The sequence below is a fragment of the Numida meleagris genome, chromosome 3 (genome assembly GCF_002078875.1).
Source record: "Numida meleagris isolate 19003 breed g44 Domestic line chromosome 3, NumMel1.0, whole genome shotgun sequence".
NCBI lineage: Eukaryota > Metazoa > Chordata > Aves > Galliformes > Numididae > Numida > Numida meleagris.
In genome coordinates, this window is record NC_034411.1 from 32,426,665 (window position 1) to 32,439,919 (window position 13,255).

General features: G+C 35.6%; 1 protein-coding gene and 1 long non-coding RNA gene across 2 annotated transcripts in view; both read right to left on the reverse strand.

Annotated features, from left to right (window-relative positions):
- Positions 1-13,255, reverse strand: part of CRIM1 (cysteine rich transmembrane BMP regulator 1) — a 172,986-nt gene that overhangs the window by 85,337 nt on the left and 74,394 nt on the right. The gene's annotated exons all lie outside the window — the stretch shown is intronic.
- LOC110395413 overlaps positions 2,644-13,255 on the reverse strand; it is a 48,537-nt gene continuing 37,925 nt past the window's right edge. The window contains exon 3 of the long non-coding RNA XR_002436376.1: positions 2,644-2,672. This is a non-coding gene — a long non-coding RNA (uncharacterized LOC110395413). The remainder of the gene's footprint in view (positions 2,673-13,255) is intronic.

Below are 13,255 nucleotides of genomic sequence, written 5' to 3' on the forward strand. Positions count from 1 at the left end.
AAGGTGGAATAGACAAGATGACCTCTAGAGGTCTCCTCCAACTTAAATTATTCTAGAATTCTATGACTCTATGAATACAAAACCCTAATAAAACAAGATATTCCAATGCTTGCTCTCACAGATAAAAAAAATAAATGAAAACTTACTTAAAACCACCGTGATTAACATGACACAAAAGTTTAGATAACATGAACCATGTCATTTTGTTCTGACTTGCAAATTTGAAAAAAATAAAAAAAGAAATATTAAAAAAAGATTTCAGTATTCAGATTTTCTTCACATACCAAGTACAAATTGTGTTGCCTGTGAAAGTGCAGTTTACAGTCCTTGAAAACAAGGCTCCTCTGAGAACTGAGCAACAGTTCAGATTTGCAAAGATTTGCTGTTAAAAAAAAAAAAAAAACCTCAAAAAGTCTTCTGTGGTAAGGAATTTGCAGTCTACTAACACTTGTCAACATTAGCCTATGCTTTCCTTTGTTTTTCAGTCTTGTGTTCACTTGCTTTTCTTACACAGTCTTCCCACTACCCCAAACAGCCAACAGAATAAACATCTACATCAAGGTTAAAAAACAAAAACAAAAACGGCAAAAAATCCCAAACACGCACACAAACAAAAACCAAACTAGTACAGCTGCTGAAATCTAACTTGACAAAAATTAGGCTACGTAGTGACTAATAAACTTATCTGTAACAGTATTCCTTTTTTTTTCCCCTAAATCCAAGGCACTATGAATAAGTAGGGGCCCCACTTAGCAGTCAGTAGCTTAATCATTTTATCTTTCATCAACCATCTTTGCCTGGACACACGAGAGTACTCAGTTCACTAAGCCTCTCACCAGTACTTCAGTTCCTGCTGTTTTCAAACCTGCTGGCCTCCCTCCCTAGCCCTCTAGCTTCACTATTCCACATATCCAAGCCAATGAATATTCCTACTACTCTTCTTTCACTTCTCTTTGATCCTTCAAGTATTGTTGCCTTTTCTAGTCTCTTACCATACACCATATAAATTACTCAACTCTGGGAGATGATGAAAATGTGTTTCTTTAATAACCAAGGTCTCAGACTCTCTGCTCTCCGTTAGCCTCTCAATTTCTAACCACCATTGCAAACTTCTATTCTTCCCTTAAATTCTGTTAGACTCCTTCTGGAGTCTCTTCAAAGCCTCTGCTCCTCTACCCTCCTAACATGCATTTCTCTCCAATAAGGAATGCAAAGCATTTCAGAAAACCAACACATAGCCACATAAACCCATAACGTGAATAAATTACCACATAATCCAATGACTGTGTTTTCTGTAGTCATCCAACAGAAAGATCTAGGGATCATAGCATTCCACAAGCTAAATAAATTTCAAGAGTTCACACTTAATCAGCATTTTGTACGAAATGCCAGAAGTAATTATTGTGTAATTGTACAGTAAATACTATTGTATTTAGGGCTCACAAAGACTCACACAAAATAGTACTCTGCCTCTAAACATCACATTTTAAGGAAACGTGGATAAACTCAGGAAAACTTAAGAGAGGAACAACATAGCACTAGGTACAAGGAAACTATACCATAATAAATGTCTACTTGCTAATTCTAGATGAAAAACAATTGAGGTTGTTTTCTAGAGCATACTATTATAAGATTTGTTTGCTACCTGTTCAAGACAGGGAATGAAAACATTTACTTAAATTTCTACATAGGTAGATTTGCATTGGACATTAGGAAAAACACAAGCAGAAGCATAAGAGATAAAGACTGTACAACGTTCTGTGGAGTATTTAAGAAAAGGCATGACTTAGCATACTCAAACCTCTTTACATAAGAGATTTTGGATGATACTATTTTATACGCATGCTTTATTCCTCTATTTTTATTACTCATATTTACTAAAGCCTGGATAAAAAAGAAGAGTGAATTACATCTTCCACTTCACCAAGAATAATAAATCACAAGAACGGGTTGTTTGCATCCATATGCAATGGAAAATGGGTAGACATTGCAAATGCTATAAAGTCTTTGACGATGCTCTTCTGCAGTCCTCTTGCTCTATAACTTTTAAGTGTCATCAACTTGTAACCTAGATAAATCTTAAGCACTGAATTAAGATTTTTGTTTTATGCACAACATATTCCTATGATGAATAAAACCTTTGTATAATAAAATCATAACAAAATATGTCACTCTCACTAGTATTGTGTGTTGAAATACAGTATTCTCACTAAAGATTATTTTTCCCTTGTTGCTCAGTTTAAATAACATGTTTCAAGAAGAGAAAGAAATTTATTTTATTTTTTTTAAGTGGATGTTACCCACAAGTATCATTTAAATTTTGAAGATCATTCAGATACTATATAGGCTTTATCAGATTCAATTATATAAATTGTGCTTCTTAGATAGATTAAACTGAAAATTGAAAAAAAAATTGAGTCCATTTTTACCTGGTTTACATTCATAGAGATCACAGCATTCCCCTGGCTTTCCTGATGCCTTAGAAACCAATATATTCAAATAGCCAGGCTGGCAAACCTTCCTCAAGCAGCCTGCAGGGTTACACACACAACGGCTTGGGAGAGGACAGCATTCCCCAGGAGGAGCATAACCTTCAATCAAGATGGAATCTTCTGGACAGCGAGGAGAAAACTGGACCTCACAGCGGGCCTTGGAGCAATCAGGTTTCTCTTCTGAAAAGGAGAGAAAAATCAGCATGCCATATATGTCAGTAAACACTATTCTGAAGCTATAAAGACGAGCTCAGATAAAGCTCCCTTTATTCTCACTCCCTCAAGACAACAGAAAGAAAGAAAATTTCTGCTTTTAAATTGATTAGCAAAAATTATGGAATATGCTTAAGAATATCTTGGTATTTGCAAGATGGCAAGTATGTTATAAAACATCATTCTAATATATATATATAATTCATGCCATCTGCGTGACTGCTGAATTCATGCCTCAGAAACAACAGTGAAGCTACACATTTGGCCATGACATTAGGAACCAACTTGTCATACCATGCACAGCCCCATTGTTCACATCTACATCTTTAATTTTCATAAGACTTTGCTTTATGAGTAATTGGTGTTAGCTGACCTAAAGTGAGATTCCACACACTCAAAAAGCTGTGTCACAGCTTTGGGGAGCCCATACATTAGCAGATTTTCCCTGTAAATGTTCTCAGTGCTTATATTCAAAGTATTATTCCTTTGACTTCAGTGGCTTGAATATCAGAAGAGATAAAAAGTTTGACTACCAAGGAAAAATGAGGCACTGTCTGCTGACACATAACAATAAAAGAAGGGATATTGAAGAACAAGTTCAACAAGTTGGTTGTGAATAGTGAAAAACTGGACAGCACCAACACAGACAAAGTGACAATGAAGACAGAAGAAGGTTCTTGGAAAACTAGGTAACAGTCTTCCAAAACATGAAGTCAGGATTCTTCATAATCAAAAACAAAATCTCAATTCCAACAGAAAAGTTGTGTTGGGCCCTCCAATTTCCTAAGCAACACTAGGAAAAAACAGATCACACCTGTGATTGATTTACTCCATAATTCACAGCAAAAAACTTCCTCATATCCAAGAGGATCCCACTTTGCTTTAAACACCTGATTACTGTTAGATAATACCAGATACTCAAAAAGACAGCATTTTTAGGTTAAGATGAGATATTGACAAGTAATACAGATTAATAACTTAAATGTGACACCAGATAGTGCCATAATTCTTTTCTTATAGTTAAATAAGTCCACAATATTTCTATCTATCTTAGAAAGTAGCCTCCCCTAGGTACAACTTTTAGTTAACTGCATTTATGTAAACTTGTACAGGTATATATTATACCTCTAATCATAGAATCACAGAATAGTTTGGGTTGGAAGGGACCTTAAAGCCCACCTAGTCCTAAGAACAATGACAACTATATATGAAACGCTCACTGTTTCGCAGTTATTATTAACTTCAGAAGTATTTTTCCCCTTATTGTTCCTAATGTAGGTAACTGTAACAGAATACGATGCTACTCTTCAAACTGCTACTATTTAATATGAATTGCATCATTTCAAGAGGAAATGGCTTAAACACAAACAACCACCTTTCAAATATCTGTTTGTGTTTTAATACCAGGTAACTTAGAAATCAGCTTAAGATTCTGTTTTTAATCTAGTGTCACTATTACTTTTGTCCATTATCTCCCAATCCCCCCCAAAAAAACAACCCCCAAATACCTTCCTACTGCTACTCATAAATATCCTGCTTCCAAATCATATTCTCAACCTGTGTACACGGTAAAAGTTAACCATTCCAGTATACAAATGAAACTGAGTAAAAGGAATATCAAGCAGAATCACCCAAGCTGTTTCAGGCAACAGACAACTTTCACTGAGGTTCTCTAACTCCAGGCACATTTAAGTCAAGGGTAAGAAGAGCCCCTTTCTGCAGACCAGGGCACGATTCAGTCATTCATTTGAATGTGTTTTCCCTTTACGGGAAGGAGCAAGTGGCCAAAACAATATGCAAGTGGCAATATTTAAATTATTCTCTTGTAGAGTCTCTACTTCACACTTCTGGAAAGAACTTTATCTAAAACATGAAAGTACACAGATGACACATTAGTATTTCTGTATTTCAGTCAAAACTTTGTAATCAGTTTGCACCTCACTTGCTTTACTGTGTCATGAGCCTGGCACTCATGGCATTATTAAAAAGTCAGAGCTCTGTTTTTTACTACATTTCAGAAAAAAGCTTTTGAGGGCTCCTCATTTCAATATAAAGCTTCAATAGAAGGCATTACTCTCAAGAAATCATTGAAAGAAGGTTCAAGGTTTTTGGTTTTGTTATCTCAGCAACTCACAAACTACAAGTATATGCGTCTTCTTTATTTACAGGGGTCAAGTTTTCTATATGATATGTATTTCTAAAACTCATTGTCCTTAATTAACTTACTAGCTTAATTTTTCATTGCTTGATCTAAGGAGGTGTCAAACTAATACTTGTCATCTATTTTGTGAACAAACTCAAATACAGCCACAAATGTCACTGCTTTAACAGGATTCCTAATGTAATCCCATTACATACGGCTGCTTAAGATTTCATCAAACAAGAGGAATTTCTTGTTTAAAAATTATTCTCCTTTATTAGCAAACACTTCCAGCTCTAACAAAGGAAATCTTTAAGAAACTATTTGTCAGAGCAGAAAAAATAGAAAATAAAACAAATTACCTCAAAAGCTGAAAATGGCATTTCACAGAAAACAACTGCAAAGTACTTGACCAGAAATATTTTTGCTACATTATCCATTTTCTACACAAAATAGGGACTATTGAAAAATGGTTTCTTAACAGACCACAACAGAAACCTGTTGCTTCTCTGTTATACGCATACATGCACTGTGAAGCACTGGTCTACCTCCCAGAAGTTGCCCATTACACAAGTCAGGATCTTCCTGACCGACATCTTCAAAGTCAAACAAGGTATCAGTTTTAAGGCTCTGTTTCCTCACTCACCTATCTTCTAATTTAACTTGTTTTTGTAACAAATAGAATGTACATAATTGTTACAAATTTTCCCATCCCTTTGTGTGCTCAGGAACAGGAGAATTTCATTTTTCAAAGCAGTCTATTGAGCCTAAAAAATTCTGATTTTCAAGAAAAGGGAGAATTATGTATGACTTTCTATGAAATAAATCCGCACAGCAAATATATAAGTATTCCCAGATAAAGAAACAGCCTGACACACAAATCATGGCAAGAAGATATGCATGCATCACATTCTCCTAATCGATAACGTAGACTCTCTCAAGAGATCTGCTTCATATAACCGTAACTACACTTAGGAAGAAAACTGTTAAAGCAGATGTCTCATTTATAATCAAGAGTTTGTACTTTAGACACGTTAACACTAATTAAAATAAATTCTTATAAAACATTGTTCAACCTCCACCCTTGAAGCAGCTCATAGGTCTCCTTTAATAAGTTGACTGCTTTAATAAGACCTCATAGAATTCACAAATTAATTCAATAAAATGAAGTTCTGTACGCTGTCTGCATTTCACAGAATCGAACAGTTAATTGAAAAAGCATACACAGCTTAATCACATTTCAGTCTCTCCTTTAAAAAGAGGGAAAGCATTAAAAAGGAGAGCAATTAGTTACCTGTCAAGGATGCATCCATCAATTTCTCATAAATTATATCTGAACAGATAACCTACAACCCAGTTAAAAAAAAAAAATCAGTTCTCTGACAAAGTTGCTTTTACATCCAAGAAAGCAGCATTTCAAATGACTACAGAAAGAAAAGACACTATCGGCTTGCTGATGAGCCCTCTCTGTGGGATATGTTCTCTTTATTGTCTTTCATCAAACACCACTGGAGCTAGAAGCATTCTACTTAACACTGCAATCTCACCAGTGTGAGCCAACAAAGAATCTCTACAGAGATAAAGGGAGAGTCTGGATCAGTCAAGCTCAAAGTTACACAAACTATCTATTCAGAGGCAGCCAATCTTCTCAAGAAATTTGGAAATATATCTAGAAAGACGTTTTTAACAAAGTGAACACAATCAGAAAAACTCAGACATTTTGATGAATTCAAAGAAAGAATTCTATCCTTGGAAACAAACAAACAAATAAACACCCAAAAAGGCAGCCTTAAAGACCATTTAATAAAAAAATCACTACAGTTAGCAATAACAGTGCTATTTTTTGGTATAAATTATTTCATATTTCAAGACAATCTTCACTTTCTGTGGGTCTGAAGACTCAGGTTTACTTGCAGTAACTTTGCAACTAGCCTGCAAGAAGAACCTGCTATTACTAAGCACATGACAAAGGACAATCTACAAACACCAATAATAAGTGAACTATCAAAGCAACAACATGCTGTGTGCTTTAATATTAAAAGAGGGATCATACATGTAAAATGTCAGAATTTCTCAACAATGGTTTTCATTTTTATCCAATTTTCATTTCAGAAACACAGAGAAGTAGCATCTCAGAAGTTAAGGCAAAGTAGCATTCAAGATAACCTTTCAGTGCAACCGTAGCATATTTGTTGTAAAGTGCATGAGAGCAAGGAGAGCAACCTTCAAAACGATAGAATAAAAAGAGGAAATCAAGACGTAGCTTTTTATTTGTTTGTTTTTTACGTTTAACTTTATGAAGAGTCACTTGGAAAGCAACAGCTGTAAAGCAGAAGTTTCTGGAAGCAGAAACCACCTTTCACAGTTTCTTCATTTGAAAAGCACTTAGATATTTTTAATATGACGTTTCCTGTGACCTTATGAAGTTATCATGAGGAAGTGCAAATATAATGGCAAGTTACTGAAGCTTTTATTTTAAACCAGCACTTTCTCAGGCAGAAGGTTAATTTCTTTACCTTCCTGAAAGGGTTATACAACGCAGGGCATTCAGACTGGCCACTAGTTAGCAGTGTTTTATTAATACTGTCACTGACTATAGGATGTCTCCATCTTAGGAATTTTGTTTGTTTGTTTTCTTAAGTACAGTAGTTGAAACAACTCCCACCAAACAAACATATATTATGTATGAGAGCCCTCATACAACTCATCTTGGCCAGCACCAAAGCGTGGAAATCAAAATGGTTCCTGAAGAATTAAAAACATAGCTTTCACAGATTTCTGTATCAAATTCTTTTCCTTCATTATATTTGCATGCTCTACTTTGACACGCAGAGGAAGTATATGCCAAGTTTAGTTAATGAGAAAAGCAGAGCAGTGAAAGCATTGGTTAGCACAGTGAAAGGTACAGCGTAGTATGGGTGAAAGTAAGAAGAAAAGCCACCACAGGGGCGGGAGGCTATTCTCATCATTCTTCAGGTGAAGTGAAACAGATCTGTGCTTTTCTGGAAACCTTTTGAGGGAGTGATTTTTATCATATTGTCAAAAATTCATGTGACCACAGATGCCTTTCCTCTGTCACCATAGAAACAAGGACAGAGTGTTTTAACAGGAGAAGAAGGTTAAAGAGAGCAGTAGGAGATTCAGGTCCTAATGCTTCTATGGAGACATTTAACCTGTTCTACAGCTGCCCTTTTAAAAACAAGTACACATCTCTGTATACATATACATAGATACATTTAGATATAGAGAGAGTAAAGCTTATTTTTTCTGTTCATCCCAAAGATACATATAGAATAAGACCAGTTTTGAAATAGCTAGCTTCATATCTGAGAATTTCATTTTTCAAGGAAGTTCAAGCCAGATTGTGGTTCATTATGATGAACACTGTATGACTAAGCAAAGCGATCAAATTGTGTCAGTGCATAATTTGATGACATATGCTGTCCAGTTTTGCTTTTTTGTTCATTTGTAAACCGATTTTGTGAAATCTAGGCTAAAATACAGCCAATTTTACTGTACATTCTTACAGCCTCCACTGAAATACACTGCAAACAATAGGCACACTGTACTGCTATACAGTGGCAGGAAGGAAATATTAAAAGGATTAGAGATAAACAAGAAAAATGATTACCCAGCTGCAGCAGTCAGACAGACAGGGATCGATATCGGAATGCAAAATACCCAAAAGGATTTCAAGAATCAAAAGGACAGTTATAGTAGATTAAAAAATGAGATTACCTTACACATACAATATGCACAGCCCTGTCTACGGATGAACTGCTACAAATAAAAAAAGCAGCTAGAGTCTGACCTTTTACCTAAAACTGAACTTTATTTGAAATCCATCCTGTTTTGTAAATGAGTTTTATTCGCTTTCTATCATTCTGAGACCCTGGATTTTACATATCGCATGATGGAACAATCTGTCTGACCCATATTATATGCTAATCTTCTTGTGATTTAACAGCAACAATCTGCATTTAACGCGAGTTTGAAAACTCAGAACCAAAAAGACAATCACAGACAAGTTTAGGTAAATATGCACGTATCAACATACATCTTTGCAACACGCTATTTTCTATGGATTTGCCAAAGATGTTTCATTTCATGGACCAAATAACCACAAACATGGGTTATGCCACTCAAGATAATCAAGTAAGATAATAATCCCATTTGAACAGGAAAGCTATTAAGGATGCTATATTCAATTTCTTCATTTTTTCTCTTCCAATACTGAAAAAAAGAAATAGTGATTACTCAAACACACAGCAGAATGGCAGTCACGCCTTAACCCAAGGTGCTGTCTGCCAAGGAAAGGGTTTTACCAGAATCAATGGAGACTTATCATACGTTTCATCTGAATGCAATTGAAGGTTCAATGAAACCAATGTAGTTTGAGGCAGAAATTGCACTTGGGTTCAAACCTCCCAGCTCAAAGTATTTCTCTGTTAGGCTTAGAAACTGTCTTGTTTGGTTCTCCAAGTTAGTTCTTCTGCTACTCCATTTCATTTCAAATGTGTTTTCAATATATATATAAATATTTTAAAATATAAATTATCAGATTGACACCAACAAGGATCAACACCGGTCTACTGTGGGTAATATTAGTGGTTTAACAAAACTGAACAAGCAACACATACAGATAAGGAAATGATAAGGAAATGAGTCCAGCAGGGTGCACAGCAGGTGAGGAAGTATGCAACTCCAGGGAAATGATCCATGCTACCAGCAACCACACTGCTTTTAATAAGTCAAAGCACCTCTGAACTTCAATATTTTGTAAAATACTTTAGGAGGCAGATGGAGAAATAAGTAGATTGATACCGGGAGTCAGATTTACAGAAATGAAGAGCTTGCATAATGGTGTGGTTATGCACCTATGATTTACAGATACATCAAGGTACACAGCATACACTGAGCGGATACATTACCGTTGTTTAAAAACAAAATACAGAAAAGAAAAAAAAAAAGAAAAGAAGAGGAAAAAAGAATACTCAATACTATCATGACTGGAATAACATTGTACACTATGATTTCTTTATAAAAGAGAGCCTATTATTCTGGATGAATGATACTACTACTGGTCAAGATATTTAGCTGTGAATCAACTGAAATTTCAAAACAAAGAAAGCATGTAAACAGCAATGAGGTGGTCTCAGCAACAGAGGCAGTATTTTAAAGAATGCCAAAATATTTTGGAAGTAAATAAAAATGAAGACACTTAATTTGCTTGCAATCAATATAAACTGCATATGCTTCAATGACTTACAAAAATGTACACTAGGAGTAAGTTTACCTACAGATGAGTAATAAAGAAGTAAGCTTTCCTTACTGCAATGATATAAGCAGTTGCAAATCATACATAGCTCTGTATGGGTACCAAACTGATGACAAAGCAGAAGTATTCAGAACAATTCTATTTAGTAAAGCTTAAGAAAAATATAAACAAGTTGACATCTAGAGAAATAATCACAAGAAATGACACTTAATAAAATTCTATCTAAGACCATTTCAATGAATAAGGAGATGGTGGATATTCCACACCAAATTTTTTTCTCCCAAGATGAAGTCTTCTAAGAAACTACCACATCTGAACTTAAGATGTAGGAAGCACAAATAAGAAGTGTGGTAGAAGATTCAATTGTAAGAGAAGTTAAAGCACTCTGGTTCTTATTCCAGAGGCAATTTCTCATATTTAATGTAAAAACATGGAATATTTGGAATATTATAGTCTATGGATGTAGGCTCTCTTGAACACAAATATGTGCACTAGGAAAAATAATATTAAGCACTTAAGTGTCACAAAGTTGATTTTGTTACACTCCAAGTATCACTTGCAATATCTGTTTTAAGCACTAACTTCTATGATTTGATTGTTTCATGCCTACCAATCACATGCATATAAAAAGAAAAAAAAATCTTTATTTGAAAAAACAAAACAAAACAAAACAGCATCAAAAGAGAAAAAGAAGCATGCATAATTTTATTTATATTCTAGGATCTATGCAGTTTAAGGTTGAGGAGACAGCTGTCCAATTGTTTGCACAAAAGTTTTTGAGAATTGATAAGAAAAATAAACAGGTTACTGGAAATTTGAGAATCATCTTGCTCTTTCTGCTTCCAAAGTACAACAGCATCTGAATCCGAAATATATACACATTTACATTAAAAATAAATAAAAATAAAAATGTCAACTGCACATATATAGATGTATTCATAACCAGTCCTAAAACAGAACAAATACCATAAGAAATCAGAGTGTGGGAAGGCCAAATATGTTGCTCCATTCCATTACTTTTTGTTGCCATGTGACAGATGGCAGCAGAGGGGCAGTCTGACAAAATGGTGTTTGACACGGAAGTTGAATGAAGAAAAGGGATGTCACTGAATTGCTCCATGCAAAAAAAACCTGTGTCCATTGACATTCATTAATGCTTGCTCAACATTTATGGAGACCAAACAGTGGATGTGAGCACAGTGACGCAGTGGACGGTGTGTTTCAACAGTAGTGACAGCAACATGAAAGACAAGCTGCGTTCTAGACAACCATGCACAGCTGTCACACCACAAAATGGAGAGACTTGATCAGCTCATTCATGTGAATCAGTAGATTACAATCAGGGAACTGTATACAGAGATGAACGCTGGCTTCAGTGTGTTAGAAATAAAAGTGGCAACACTGGAATACTGCAAAGTTTGCACCAGGTGGATCCCACAAACGCTCACATAGGAACAGAAAGAACTCATGTGAATTCCCTATCAAAGAAGAAGCCCTCAGCGGGTAAAGTGATGTGCACTGCCTTGTGGGATAGGAAAGGGTTGATCTCTCTGATTTCCTGGATCCTGAACAAACCACCAACTCTGACCATACATCACAATGCTGACTAAGTGGAATGCTTGAACTTCCAGCCAGGCCAGAGAATAATACAACAACAAGAATATAACATTTCTCTTGCAACACAATAACGCCAGGCCCCATACCAGTTTGAAGATCGTGGAGCACACTGTCAATCTTGGCTGGATTGTCCTACCACACTCACTTTATAGTTCGGATTTGGCACCTTCTGACCTCCATCTGTTTGGGCTGATGAAAAAATGGACTGCATGGCCAACATTTTCCTAGCAACAATGCCGTCATGGCAGCTGTGAAACAGTGGGTCAACCTCGACTGATGCAGATATTTTTATGAGCACAGAATGCTCATAAAAATGCTCACAGTCCTGTTCATCACCAGTGAAAATGCATAGCATCGTGCTGGTATCATGGTGGTGACTACGTTGAAAAATAGTGGTTTATAGCTGAGAATTTGCTCTATCAAATAGTGTTATTGTGTTATTTGCATCTGTTGTAGTTTCCATGAAAATGAAAAGGAGACATTACTTCCACAGTGACCTCCTTAATATTCACGGTTTTTATTCCTCACATAGTCAATAAACAGGTGCCTAGAAAGGGTTGTTCAAGTACCTAAATCGAGTGCTCAAAATAGACAATACAATTGGAACATAACTTGGTGTCCACCATACATTAAATGCTATCAGATATCCCCACCCTGTTGCAGCATCTCTTATTCTGCCTCAAAGCAGCAACATCATGTAGAGAGAATTAAACTTCAAAACTACAGAAAAGCACAAAGTTCGAGCTTACACAGCACTGAGCTTCTGTTAGCACTAGCACAAGAATTTTGCTGACTGCAGTAGTCTTTAAACTTGGACCCCTGTATTTAAAGCTGGATGAATGCCACCCTCTTTTATTACAAACAAAATACAACAAGTCTGGAAAAAGACCAACAATCCTACAGCAAAAACATAAAAACAATCTCTCATCTTTAGTATATTGTTGACTGCAATGTTCTTTCATTAGAATCAATTTCTGATCTCATTTAACTATACAGATGGGTGTAAACCAGACAGAAAGCTCTCTTCCAAGAGTAGCCTAAAGGGAAATGATTTAGAAGATGGCAAGTATGGAAAACAGTTTTTTCCCATTTCTGCTTTTTATTTAGCAGAACTACAAAACTAGGAGAGTATCACAAATTACCCTTCTCAGAGATTTGTTTTGCTTCCTCACCCTGTGCCTTTCTTATTCTATCCTCTTCATTGTCCTTTCCTCTTGGGTTATCCATGTATTGTTTATGTCCTCTCGAAAGCAAAGCCCAAAACTATTTACATCAAATCTTTTATAACCTGTTGCCTTACTATATATCTTCCACACTTGGTTTCTGTAACAATCTACCTTAATACAATAAATATTTTCTCTCAAACATCAAAGAGAAGACTATTTGTGGCATTTTGCATAAAAACAACCATGATGCAACTAGAAAAATTGAGAAATTCAGCTGCATAAGTGTTCAATTAACACATTTTCTTTGGTCAGTTTGAGCGCTGAATGTAGTATTTACACAACACTAAAA